The sequence below is a fragment of the Artibeus jamaicensis genome, unplaced genomic scaffold, assembly GCF_021234435.1.
Source record: "Artibeus jamaicensis isolate MK-2021 breed Jamaican fruit bat unplaced genomic scaffold, CSHL_Jam_final contig_410, whole genome shotgun sequence".
Classification (NCBI taxonomy): domain Eukaryota; kingdom Metazoa; phylum Chordata; class Mammalia; order Chiroptera; family Phyllostomidae; genus Artibeus; species Artibeus jamaicensis.
Window position 1 is genome coordinate 3,939,997 of NW_026521820.1, and position 14,230 is coordinate 3,954,226.

The following is a 14,230-nucleotide window of genomic DNA, read 5'->3' on the forward strand; positions in this document are numbered from 1 at the left end:
TGATCAGTCACAGGGTGAAGGCAAAATGGACTAAGATGATGGGAGAGTATTCTGTGGGTTTAAAATACTAACACATAGAGAAAATATAGGAAATCCTTTGAATAAGTATAGCATTCGCCATGATATTTCACCCAACTAGACACTTTTTGTAAAAGGTAAAAAAGAGATGTTAGAAGGAGAAAGGATTTGGGGCTGAATACAGAAAAACAGAGCACTTGTCAGAGGTCAAATGATGAGAATATAGTGAGAGTAAAAGAGAGGAAGTAGGTGTAGTGTGTGGGAGAATAGAGTTAACCACAACAGTAATAAAACTCCGGAAGATAGTGAAACGGGCTAACATCATTGAGTGGTACTGTGTAGTATTTGCAATTATATGGAACAACAATTATTTACAATAATACTGGAACAACAATATGATAAGAAATATATGATTTGAATAACAAGAATAGAAAATACATGAACAAGAGTAGTGTGACATTGAAACACAAGCAAAGTGAATGAAGGAAAATTAAAATAGAATATGAAAGAGAGAACAAGGAAAACCAGTTAAACAATGCAATTAAACAAGCAAATAAAATAAAGAAAACTAAACAGAAAGAAGAGAAATAAAAAATACTAATAAAATAAAAGTAAAAATAATGAAAAAATAACAATACAAATAAACAATAACATGCAAGTTCTCTGGAATAGTAAAGTGAAATTTTTCAGTTTCTCAGTTGTGGGGATTGGCCTTGTGTTCCCTCTTTGGGTCTGTCCCTGTACCTTTCACTGCGAACTTGTCTCACTTGGTGGCCAGCCAGGGGGTAGACAGAGGGAGCCTCCTGCACACTTTAAACCTTCCAAGTGAGTTCTGTTGCTCTTCCTGTATGCTGCAGGCTGAGAAGGGTTGAGCCTCACTTTTCTCCCTTTTGGTTTTGCAAGGATGGCCCAGGTCTGGGCCACACTCTTCACAGTTGCTCAGCATCCAGCCCAGTTACTCAGTTCTTTGCCAGCCTCCACTATCCATTTGCACCTGGCTGGCACCTTTAATCCACCAGCCGTGACCTCAGTGGGGTGCATTAATTAGGGACAACTCACACACCACCTTCTTCCTCTTTGCTGGTCTAGGTGCTAGGCACCCTCAGAGTCTCTTCAGGGTAGTTCAACTCCTCCACTAAGCTAAGTCTTTCTACTACCTCCCTGAGCCCTACCACCTCTAAACCCTCCGTGTAGGGCACCTTCTCCTTCCTCTTCAAAGCAAGCCAGTGGTGACATGGCAGGCCACCTCAGCAGCGGTAAGGGTCAGGGCTGTGGTGAGAGTTCCTCAACAGGGACTGAGAGCCTTTTTTTGAATAAAATCCTGTTGTTTAAGCCCACCATTCTTAACAAGTGCCCTGCTTTTCACTTAACTTAACTTTCTAAGTAGACTGGAGACTATCTGGGTGAGGGTCCAGCACATCCCAACTCTTCTCCCGTCTCCAGGTGTCCTCTAACTCCCCAATTTCTCTGGTAATGACCTAGATGTGTCCACAGTCCCGGTGGGTGAACACCACCTCTGTGCATCTCCCACATCATCTTTATTCCCCCCAGCAACTTGAAACATCCAGGTCCATCCTGGAGCTGCTCTGTCCTCCTTGCTTTGGTAGGGGAGGGAGCTGTTGATTTGGCTCTACTCCAAGGATCCTATGGCAGGCGCTGAGCCAGATGACAGCAGCCTTGGTCCCTGCACTGGTCCCAGGGACCCTACCATCCCAACCCAATCTCCTTACCATCTGTTTTTCAATGTCCTCTACAATTTTGGCCTCCAAACCTTATATAAGCTGGGATTCTGTTGGCTGTTTGAGACTGTTCTTTCTGATAAACAAAAGAATTGTTTGTAAAAGTGCACCACACAAATTAATGGCAATTTTTATGGACACATTTTTGACATCATGCTGTATCATTAAACTCTTTGCTGGGAGAGTTATTAACTGACAGATTCAAGGAACTTAGTAAATCAGTTGAGGGATCTCCATCATCAGCCATCAGTGAACATACTGAGAGCCCACCATGTCATAATACTTAGGAAATTATACTAAACCATTATAGTTTTAGAAGTTATAGGATATGTATCAGTGTTTGTTTTGAAAACTCCATTATTTGAATTTAAGTAATATGAAACTTTTTTTTATAGTCAACAATATTTATATTTACATGATGATACTGAAAACACATCTTTGGGACATAAACACATATCTGTGACAAATAATGGATTTCTTTTTCTGATTATAAAAGTAGTACACATAGGCAAAGAAAATTTTGAAAGTATGCTAAAGAAAATATTTTTATATGACAACAGGAAAAAATAACCAATAATTTTTTTACTTAGATGTAAATGACTATTGCAGTGCACATAATTTTTTAAGCTTATGAAGTTTAAACTCTTTGCTTGAGTACACTGCCTTTTTTCATTATGATTTATCAGAACTATTTCCTCAGGCTATTTAAAACTGCAAAAACGTTTTTAGTGACTGCATAATGTTCCTTCTATGGAGTATTATTTCCTTAAGTGGTCATTTAAGCTATTTTTCATACTTTCTTTTAATGGTGTTGCTATGAAATTTTTTATCCATAAACCTGTTTTAACATTTCAGGTTATTTACTAAATTAGGACAAATTCCTAGAAATGGTCTATAAGGCCAACATTTTAAAGCATCCTCTTCCGGAAAGATTTCACTGTAGAAAAATAAATATCTTTTACTTCTCTATATACATTTTTATGCTAAAAATAAATCTAAGGAGAAAAAGTACACTACTTTTAAAAACCAAGATTATTATTTAAATTTAGCCTCAGGGTTTTTGTTTTGTTTTGATAGCTTTTCAGAGAAAATGTGCTTTTAAAAATATTACTTATGAAAAAAATTAAAACATTTTACTTGTTTATTACTTAAGATATTACTTATGCCCTGGCTGATGTAGCTCAGTATATTGAGTGCCAGCTTGTGAACTGCAAAGTCACTGGTTCAATTCCCTGTCAGGGCACATGCCTGGGTTGTGGTTCCCCAGTTGGGGGCATGGGAGAGGCAACTGATAGGAGTTTCTCTCACAAATTGTTGTTTTTCTCCTTTTCTTTCTCCTCCCTTCCCCTCTCTCTAAAAAGTAAATAAATAAAATATTATTTTCTTCTTTTAATCAGGTTTGAAACTTACACTTAATTTGAGTATGTAACTTCAAATGTATACTTAGTTCAGTCAAATGCTTCTATTTTTCAACGCATCACATCTCCTTTTATTCTGTTTCTAAACATGCTCATCCAGCAGTGTTGTGTCCTGATGAATCACCAGATTAATCTCACATGTACACCACTAGTTCATGATATAAGTGTACACATTCATCTGTGGATAACAATACCGATCATCCTCAAACTTAGCAAATTTGGCATGAGAATTTTATGAGTGCCTAAATTAATATTATAAAACAGTTCAATTGTGCTAGCCTGAAATGGAGAACATATGAAGAATAGAGTAGAATCACCCAATTCTAAAATTAATTGGTAGAATGGCAATGGAATGACAAACTTGGGAAATTTTTCAGAAGAAATCTAGTCAAAGTAAATAAGGGATTTTGTGTTTTAGTAACTATCATTTATTTATTAATTCACTTACCTGTTGGACTTACTGAAATATTTATTGAACATCTTTTATGATGTCAAACACTTGCTAGAAGCTGGAGTCAACAAAGAAAGATATAGGCCTGCCTTCCTGGAAGATATATTCTAGTGGAAGAGACAAACAAAATGATATGAATAAATAAAATAGTTATAAGTTGCAATCTAGTCACTTTCATTTCTCAATATTATTTATGTGAGACAAAGAAATTATTGGGGTTTTCCCCCAAGAATTTTTAAAGTTGTACTGATTAAGAAAAAAGTTAAAAGACTTAGAATTAAGAAAAAATGTAAATAAGCTCTACAGAGATTTTATAACTGATCATTATCATTCCCTTGTACTTATACCACCTACTCCCCACCCATCCAAAAAAAAAAAAAAAAGAATCAACTAAGATAAAGTTCATATTCTTTGGCCTAACCTTCAGTAGTTCCTTCCCCCTGGTTTGACTTTCCATGGTTTCAGTTACCAGGGATCAACAACCATGATCCAAAAATAGTAAATGGAAGTTTCCAGAAATAAACAATTCATAAGTTTTAAATTGTGCTGAGTAGCCCTGGCTGGCGTAGCTCAGTGGATTAAGCATGGGCCTGTGAACCAGAGTATTGCGGTTTGATTCCCAGTCAGGGCACATGCCTGGGTTGCAGGCCAGGTTCCCAGTAGGGGACGCATGAGAGGCAACCATACATTCCCTCCTACTCTTTCTCCTTCCCTTCCCCTCTCTTGAAAAATAAATAAATAAAATATTTTTTTAAAATAAAATAAATTGTGCTGAGTAACACAATGAAGTCTCATGCCATCCAGCTCTGTACTACCTGAGATGTGAATAATCCCTTTGTCCAGTAAATCCATATGTATATGCTATATGCCTGTTAGACACTTAGCAGCCATCTCTGTTCAGATCAACTGTTGTGGTATCACAGGTCTTCTATTAAAGTAAATAATATTAATTGCCCCCAAGTACAAGGGTGGTAATCCTTGGCAATTTGGATGCACCAAAATGAAGCCAGAAGGTGCTTCCTTGAAGTGGTAAGGTATGTATGTATAGGAAAAAATATATATATATATCAAGTTCAGTACAATCCAAGTGTCCAGACACTAGGACATATCCACTGTGGATAAGGGGGGTACTACTGTAATCTGGTCTGACCCAACCTCAAATGTAGCAGTAGAAGGTAAAATGTGCCAAATTTGTGGAGTAAGATTTCAGCAAGTGGCAATCCTAGAATTGAGACCTTAGATGAGACACTTAATTTTCCAGAGTGTCAGTTTCCTTAGCAAAGTGATCTCTGAAATCCCTTCAAGCTTTAAAATTTACTGTCTATTCATCTTGCCTTAAAACAATTCTTTCATTATGCTCCTGTATATACTGGGAGTGGAAAGGAAGTAGCATGAGGAAGAGTAGAGGGTTGGAAAGAATAAGATTAATTCCTGTTTGATAGAAATAATGACTTTATAGTCTATAATGATCATTTTCTCATATTGAATATTTTGAAAACATGTTTTTAATATCTGCTTATCATTCCAACATATAGATGAAAGACTTAGTTTTTCTGGATTGTCACACTCAGTCTTTTAAATTTGAAATTGAATATGCTTCTAGCCAGCTTACACAAACTATATGCCTTAAAATAAAACACACAAAATAAATACCTGCAACTTTTATTTCATAAATGTACTTCTGTATTAAGGTTTTGGCTTTTAAAAGTATGGATTATAAAAGATACATTAACATAAACCACCCAAACTAGCTCTTAAATATGGAGTTTGTTTTAATGTAAAACTGTCATTGTCAATGTGAATTTCTATCCCCAAAGCAAATCTTGGCTATGGAATGATATAAATAGAAAACCACTTTTAAGGCAGATTCAATTTTAGAATATGCTATCCCATATTTTTCTTTAAATAGGAAAGAACCAAGTTTGATCATTTGTAATCTATGGCCATAACACCATGAATGCGCCTGATTTCATCTGATAACCTCTGAACTAAGCTTTTGGAATCTATGTGAAGCATTTTCTGTAAATGGGAGGTTATATCATAAGACACTTTTAGCATTTCATCATTATCAAATCCAATATGGCTTTGAATTCCTATATCTCTACTATCTTCATAGTAGCTAGCAATGGAACATTTATTCAGTATGTTGAACATAGTGTAACTACCCAAATATTATCTCATTTAGGATTCACAACAATTCTATGAGGTAGGTATTACTAACCCATTTCACAGATAGGCAAAACTGAGGTGCAAGTTAAATTACATCTTCAAGGTAACATAGCTAGCTGCTAAGTAGGCAGAGTTATGATTTGAGTCCAAATCCAATTCCAATGACACTTTTCTTAACTGCTACATTATTTTGCCTCTAAAAGTCACTTAAAAACAATTTTATTATAAAGTTTTATGTCTATTGGACACTGTCCAATAATGGAATCATTTTTTAGGCAACTTAGAAATATGTCTGTGTTCTTACATTTTCTCTTATCTTTGATCAAGAAAATCCACTTGTGTCCACTTTGATCACATTTCTAACCATATCTTCCAGGCTAGTAACCATAACTAAAACATGTAGACAAAAGGAAGATTGCATTTTTATAAAAAGTGTCCTCTAGTTCAATTTTAAGGATATAGGAACATATATGTTTAATTCTATTTATAAAGGTGCACAGATAAGTTACTGGCTTTAATGTTAGCCCAGAAAGATCCTCCAAAGTCATATTCAATTTCTTTTTTATTGTTTTTCAGTTACAGTTGTCCCCTCTTTTTCCCCATTGCTCTCCCCTGCCCAGTACCCAATGACTTCTACAGTCAATCCCCCCATTGCCTGTGCCAATGAGTCCTCTATTCATGTTCCTTGGCTACCCCTTCCCCTTCTTTCCCCTATTATCCCCCTCCCCCCTCCCCTCTGGCCACTGTTAGTTTGTTCTTTATTTCCAAATCTCCAGTTCTATTTTGCTCATTTGTTTGTTTTGTTGATTAGGTTCCACTTATACATGAGATCATATAGTACTTGTCATTCACTGCCTGGTTTATTTCACTTAGTACAATTCTCTCAAGTTCCATAAATGCTGTCACAAAGGGTAGGAGTTTCTTCTTTCCTTTTGCTGCATAGTATAACAAAGTAGGAGGGATCACAATATCAATTTTTTAGTTACAAAAGATATAGCTATATATCAGTTTCTAACCTAGTATCTATTTCTTAATTTCAAAAGATATAGCTATACTGTGAATATTTAAAATGGAATTGTAACAAAGCAATACACTGCTTACTGGTTCTATGTGTATTCTAATCTCTAATAAACATACCAGAGAACATATGAGTAGTAAAGGCATATAGGAGAAGTGGGTAACACTGAAGTGGGTAAGACTGAGCTATTACTTATCAGTACTATTACAATATCCCTCAGTCCAGCTATTTTAACTACAAATCTAAATGGAAAAAAATTGGGGGTTAAATCTTGACTATATTATTTACAAATTCTGTAACTTTGAAAAAGATACTGCTTTTGTGAGTCAGTCTTCTCATTTGTAAATGGTAAATAAAATTATGTAGCTTTGTGGTTGTCAATATGATCCACTGAAACACAAGACTGCCTACGTTCAAATCTCAGTTCCCTCACTCAAAAGTTGTGTGAGGGAACTCAAAAGTTTTGCCTCCATTCCCTCATTTGTAAAATGAGCATAATACTAGTCCCAACCTCAAGGTGTTTTGAGGATTAAATAATATATAAAGTGCACATAATAGTGCCTGGCACACAGAAAATGATATATTTGTTTCTACTATAATTCTTATTTAAAGCCCCTATCCAGTGCTTGCTTAGTATGTTTCAAAGAAATGTTAATTCCCTTTTATATTACAATTGAAATTATTTTTCTTTTTCTCTAGATATATTTAAAATAGATATATACATATGCATATATATATTAAGCTTTGTTAAAGTATAACTGATATTCAGTAAGTCACAATTAAGGCTTATTGATAACTTTTGATGTGTATTTAACACAACTGATAACTTTTAACATGTGTATTTGAAGTGTACAATGGATAAGTTTTAACATGCATACACCCATGAAACCGTCATAGTGAACACCTCCAACATCTCTAAGGATTACCCTAGCCTCTTCATAATTCCTTTCCCCTTGTATGTCTTTCCTCAGGCAACCACAGATCTATCTTTTGTCCCTATAGATTAGTTTGTATTTTCTAGGGCTTTATGAGAGGGGAGCCCTAAAAGCCTCAGAATTTAGTTATAAAAACTTTGTATTATTCTTACATGTTTAAACTTCAGTCACCTTCAAAATACTCTCCATTTGATGCAATACACCTATCAAGACTCTTTTTCACTGCTCAGAATAGTTTCTGAACTTGTCAATTTTGATGCCATTTAGTGTTTCTGACATTTTTTGTTTCACCTCTTCTACATCAGCAAAATGTTTCTCTTTGAGGACTTTTTTTCATTTGGGAAACAAAACAAAGTCATTTTGGGTAAGATTAGGTGAATAGGGAGGATGGAGCACTGGGGTCATGTTGTTTTTGGTCAAACACTGCTGAACACACACTGCTGTGTGGGCAGGTACACTCGTAAATCACCCTTGAAATGGGCAAATGCATCGAATCTTCAAAAAAAATTCACTGAAGCTGAATGTAGCCTCTCACAACAATGCCAGCTGTACACATACACAAATCAGTTCCTAGAGCACTCACCTAGCAGGGGAGTCCTGCATACATGGGGCCTGCCCTACAGAAGATAATTCCAGGTTTTTATGGGTTTCTCCTGGCATATATGTGGAATCATATGGTATGTTTTCAACTTTTTGTCTCTTCACTCAGAATATTATTTTGAGACTATCCATCTTACTGCATGTAACAATAATTCATTCCCTCTTATTGCTGATAGTATTTCATTGTATCACAATTTATCCAATCACCTGTTGATGGATGTTTGTTACTTCTGATTTGAGACTGTTGAAAATAAAGCTGCTATGAACATTCATGTACACATCTTTGTAAGAACAGATGCTTTCTTTTCTTGGGAAAATGTATAGACTGCAATGGCTGGGTCATGTGTTGTATGTTTAACTCTTAAAAGAAATCAACAGACTATTTTCCAAAGTGACTGTATCATTTTACATTCCTACTACAAGTGTATCAGAGTTCCAATTCTTCTACATCTTCAACACCACTTTTTATTTTAGCTGTTCTAATAGCTGTGTACACACTTAAGAAATTTTTTTTTTAATTTTATTTAGTTATTTTTCAAGTACAGTTTTTTGTCTATTTTTCCCATCCCAGCCTCCCCTGCCCCTTGCTCCCCACCTCCCTCCCATTTCCTCCCCCCCCCCCCTTAGTTCTCGTCCCTGTGTCCTTCCTATTTGTTCCTCCAAATCCCTCCCCCTTTTTCCCCTTGACTTCCCTTCCTTCTCCCCTCTGGTCACTATCCCCTTGTTCTCTATTTCAGTGTCTTTGTTTTTTGGGGTTTTTTTTTTCTGCTTACTTGTTTGTTTTGTTGTTTAGCTTCCTGTTAAAGGTGAGATCATATGGTATTTGTCTTTCAGCACCTGGCCTATTTCACTCAGCATAATGCTTTCCAGTTCCATCCATGTTGTTGCAAAGGGTAGTAGCTCCTTCTTTCTCTCTGCAGCATAGAATTCCATTGTGTATATGTACCACAATTTTTGGATCCATTCATTTACTGATGGGCACCTAGGTTGCTTCCAACTCTTGGCTATTGTAAATTGTGCTGCTATGAACATTGTGGTGCATAGGTTCTTTGATATTGATGTTTTAGGATTCTTAGGATATAATCCTAGCAGTGGAATTGCTGGGTCAAAAGGCAGGTCGATTTTTATTTTTCTGAGAAAAATCCATACTGTTTTCCATAATGGTTGTACCAGTCTGCACTCCCACCAACAGTGAACTAAGGACCCCGTTTCCCCACAACCCCTCCAACATTTGTTGTTTGTTGCTTTGTTTATGATAGCCATCCTGACTGGTGTAAAGTGGTATCTCATTGTGGTTTTAATTTGCATCTCTCTGATAGCTAATGATATTGAGCATCTCTTCATGTGTCTCTGAATGTTCTGTATGTCCTCCTTGGAGAAGTGTTTGTTCAAGTCCTTTTCCCATTTTCTAATTGGGTTGGGTGTCTTCTTAGAGTGGAGTCGTGTAAGTTCTTTGTATATTTTAGAGATTAAACCTTTGTCTGAGGTATCATTGGCAAATATGTTTTCCCATACAGTTGGTTGTCTTTTTAATTTAATACTGTTTTCTTTAGCCATGCAGAAGCTTTTTATTTTGATGAGATCCCATTTGTTTATTCTTTCCTTTACATTCCTTGCTCTAGGGGACATATCAGTAAAGAAGTTGCTGCGTGAAATATCTGAGATTTTCTTGCCAATGTTCTCCTCTAGGACTTTAATGGTGTTATGACTTACATTTAAGTCTTTTATCCACCTTGAATTTATTTTGGTGTATGGTGTATGTCTGTGCTCAAGTTTCATTTTTTTGCATGTAGCTGTCCAGTTCTCCCAACACCATTTGTTGAAGAGGCTATCTTTACTCCATTTTATGTTACTGCCCCCTTTGTCGAATATTAATTGACTGTAGAGAGTTGGGTTGATTTCTGGGCTCTCTGTTCTGTTCCATTGGTCTATGTGCCTGTTTTTATGCCAGTACCAGGCTGTTTTGATTACAGTGGCCTTGTAATACAGTTTGATATCAGGTATTGTGATCCCCCCTACTTTGTTCTTCTTTCTCAAAAGAGCAGCTGCTATTCGAGCTCGTTTATGGTTCCATATAAATTTTCGAAGTGTTTGTTCTATGTCTGTGAAATATGCCATTGGTACTTTAATAGGTATTGCATTGAATCTGTATATTGCTTTGGGTAGTATGGACATTTTGATAATGTTAATTCTTCCAATCCATGAACAAGGTATATGTTTCCATTTGTTTGTGTCTTCCTTGATTTCGTTCTTCAGGGCTGTGTAGTTTTCTGCATACAGGTTTTTTACCTCCTTGGTTAGGTTTATTCCCAGATATTTTATTTTTCTTTTTGCTATATCAAATGGGATTTTTCTCTTTATTTCTGCTTCTGCTGATTCACTGTTGGTATACAAAAATGCCTTTGGTTTCTGGATATTGACTTTATAACCAGCTGTTTTGCCAAACTCATCAATTAGTTTGAGGAGTTTTGGGGTAGAGTCTATAGGATTTTCCATGTACACTATCATGTCATCTGCAAACAGTGACAGTTTTGTTTCCTCCTTTCCTATTTGGATGCCTTTTATTTCCTTTTCTTGCCTGATCGCTGTGGCTAAAACTTCCAATACTATATTGAATAGAAGTGGTGAAAGTGGACAACCTTGTCTTGTTCCTGATCTTAGTGGAAAAGCTTTTAGTTTTTTCCCGTTGAGTATGATATTGGCTGTAGGTCTCTCATATATGGCCTTTATTATTTTGAGAAATGCTCCTTGTATTCCCACTTTGCTGAGTGTTTTTATCATAAATGGGTGTTGTACCTTATCGAAAGCTTTTTCTGCATCTATTGATATGATCATGTGGTTTTTGTCTTTGCTTTTGTTTATATGATGTATTACATTTACTGATTTGCGAATATTGAACCATCCTTGCATCCCTGGGATGAATCCTACTTGATCATGGTGTATGATCTTTTTGATATGTTGTTGGATGCGATTTGCCAATATTTTGTTGAGGATTTTAGCATCTATGTTCATCAGTGATATTGGCCTGAAGTTGTCTTTCTTTGTTGTGTCTCTATCTGGTTTTGGAATTAAGATGATGCTGGCTTCATAAAAAGAATTTGGGAGTTTTCCATTCTTCTGAATTTTTTGAAATAGTCTGTGGAGAATAGGGGTTAGCTCTTCCTTAAATGCTTTGTAGAATTCTCCTGTGAAACCATCTGGTCCAGGGCTTTTGTGTGATGGGAGTTTTTTGATTACTGCTTCAATTTCTTTTGCTGTTATTGGTGAATTTAGATTTTCTGCTTCTTTTTCACTGAATTTTGGAAGATTGTATTTTTCTAGAAATGTGTCCATTTCCCCTAGGTTTTCAAATTTCTTGGCATACAGTTCTTCATAGTAATTTCTTACAATCTCTTCTATTTCTGTGGTATCAGTTGTAATCTCTCCTTTTTCATTTCTGATTGTGTTTATTTGTGTCCTCTCTCTTCTTTTCTTGATGAGCCTACTTAAAGGCTTGTCTATTTTGTTTATCTTCTCAAAGAACCAACTCCTGGATTCATTGATCCTTAAAATTGTGCTTTTAATTTCTATGTCATTTAATTCTGCTCTAATCTTGGTTATTTCCTTCCTTCTGCTTGCTCTGGGCTGTCTTTGTTGTTGTTCCTCAAGTTCTTGCAGGCGTAGGGTTAGGTTGTTTGTTTGAAATGTTTCTATATTCTTTAGGTAGGCCTGTATTGCTATAAACTTCCCTCTCAGGACTGCCTTAGCTGTGTCCCATAAGTTTTGGGTTGTTGTGCGATCATTTTCATTTGTTTCCAGAAATGTTTTGATTTCTTCCCTAATTTCATTCTTGACCCATTCATTGTTTAATAGCATACCATTCAGTCTCCATGTTTTTGGGTGCTTTGGGTTTTTTTCTTTGGGGTTGGTTTCTAATTTCAGTGCCTTGTGGTCAGAGAAGATGCTTGGTATGATTTCAATTTTCTTGAATTTGTTGAGGCTCCTTTTGTGTCCTATCATGTGGTCTATCTTTGAGAATGTTCCATGTACATTTGAAAAGAATGTGTATTTAGCTTCTTTGGGATGAAGGGCTCTATATATATCAGTTAAGTCCATTTCATCTAGGGTGTTGTTTAATGCCACAATATCTTTGTTGATAATTTGTTTGGAAGATCTGTCCATTTTTGATAGTGGGGTGTTCAAATCCCCTACTATGATTGTGTTGCTGTCAATATCTTTCTTGAAGTCCTCTAAGATTTTCTTGATATATTTGGGTGCCCCCTATGTTTGGTGCATATATGTTTACAATGTTAATGTCTTCTTGGTGGATTGTTCCCTTGAGTATAATGAAATGACCTTCTGGGTCTCTCTTTACAGCCTTTTTTTTGAAGTCTATTTTGTCTGATATGAGAATTGCTACCCCAGCTTTTTTTTCTTGTCCGTTTGCTTGGAAAATTTGTTTCCAGCCTTTCACTTTTAGTCTGTGATGGTCTTTTGTCCTGAGGTGAGTCTCTTGTAGGCAGCATATGTGTGGGTCATGCTTTCTTATCCATTGAGCTATTCTGTGTCTTTTGATTGGAGAATTTAATCCATTTACGTTTAAGGTTATTATTGATAGGTACTTATTCATTGCCATTTTTGTACCTGTGTTCCTCTCTGTCTCCCTCTTATCCTTCCTTCCCTTAAAGCAGTCCTTTTAGTATTTCTTGTAGAGCTGGTTTGGTGGAGGCATATTCTTTTAGACTTCTTTTGTCTTGGAAGCACTTTATTTGGCCTTCTATCTTGATTGAGAGCCTTGCTGGGTAAAGTAGCCTTGGTTGTAGGCCTCTGGTTCTCATTACTTGAAATATTTCTTGCCATTCTCTTCTTGCTTGAAGTGTTTCCATTGAGAAGTCGGTAGCTAACCTTATTGGGGCTCCCTTGTATGTTATTTCTTTTTTCTCCCTTGCTGCCTTTAAGATTCTCTCTTTGTCTTGGAATTTTGCCATTTTGATGATGATGTGTCTTGAGGTGGGCCTCCTTGGGTTCCTCTTGATTGGGACTCTCTGTGATTCCTGGATTTGTGAGACTTTTTCTCTTATCAAATTAGGAAAATTTTCTCTCATTACTCGTTCAAATACGTTTTCTATCCCTTGTTCTTCTTCTTCTCCTTCTGGTATTCCTATTATTCGTATATTATTACGTTTCATATTGTCTTGCATTTCTCTTAATCCCTCTTCATTCTTTCTGAGCCTCTTTTCATTTTCTTGCTCTTTCTGTGAGATGCTTTCTACCCTGTCCTCCAACTCACTAATCCTATCCTCCGCTTCATCTATCCTACTTTGGAAACTTTCTACTGTGTACTTCAATTCGGAAATTGTATTCTTCATTTCCTCTTGTCTCTTGCTGATGGTTTCCATTTCCTTTTTGATGTTGCTGTAGTTTGCAGAGAGATCATTATAATTTCCCTGTAGTTTCTGGTAGCTCACTGTGAGCTCTTTGAGCTCTTTGAACTTCGTAATAACCAGTGCTTTGAATTCACTGTCTGATAGTTGATCAGCGTCTATTTCATCTAACATTCTTCCTGAAGTTTCTGCTTTTTCTTTCATTTGGGGATTGTTTCTTTGTCTTCCCATTGTTTGAGACTCTTCTTGTTAGTCTCTGCTTCCAAAATTGATCTGTTCTGAAACACTGGTTTTATGGTGTAAACTTCTGTGGTATGTTCCTTGTGAAGTTCAGTGGTACAGACTCCTTGAAGTTTCTCGATGTTCTTCGTCTCCACCTACACTCACGCTGGTCCTCGCACTGGTCTCTGCGTTGGTCGCCTACCACTGCTGAATGTCCCGGCTCTAGTAGCTGCCTCCTCAAGCACCCAGGCCCGTTACTAGGGCAGTGGCACAGAGGCTGGGAATGTCCTGGCTCCC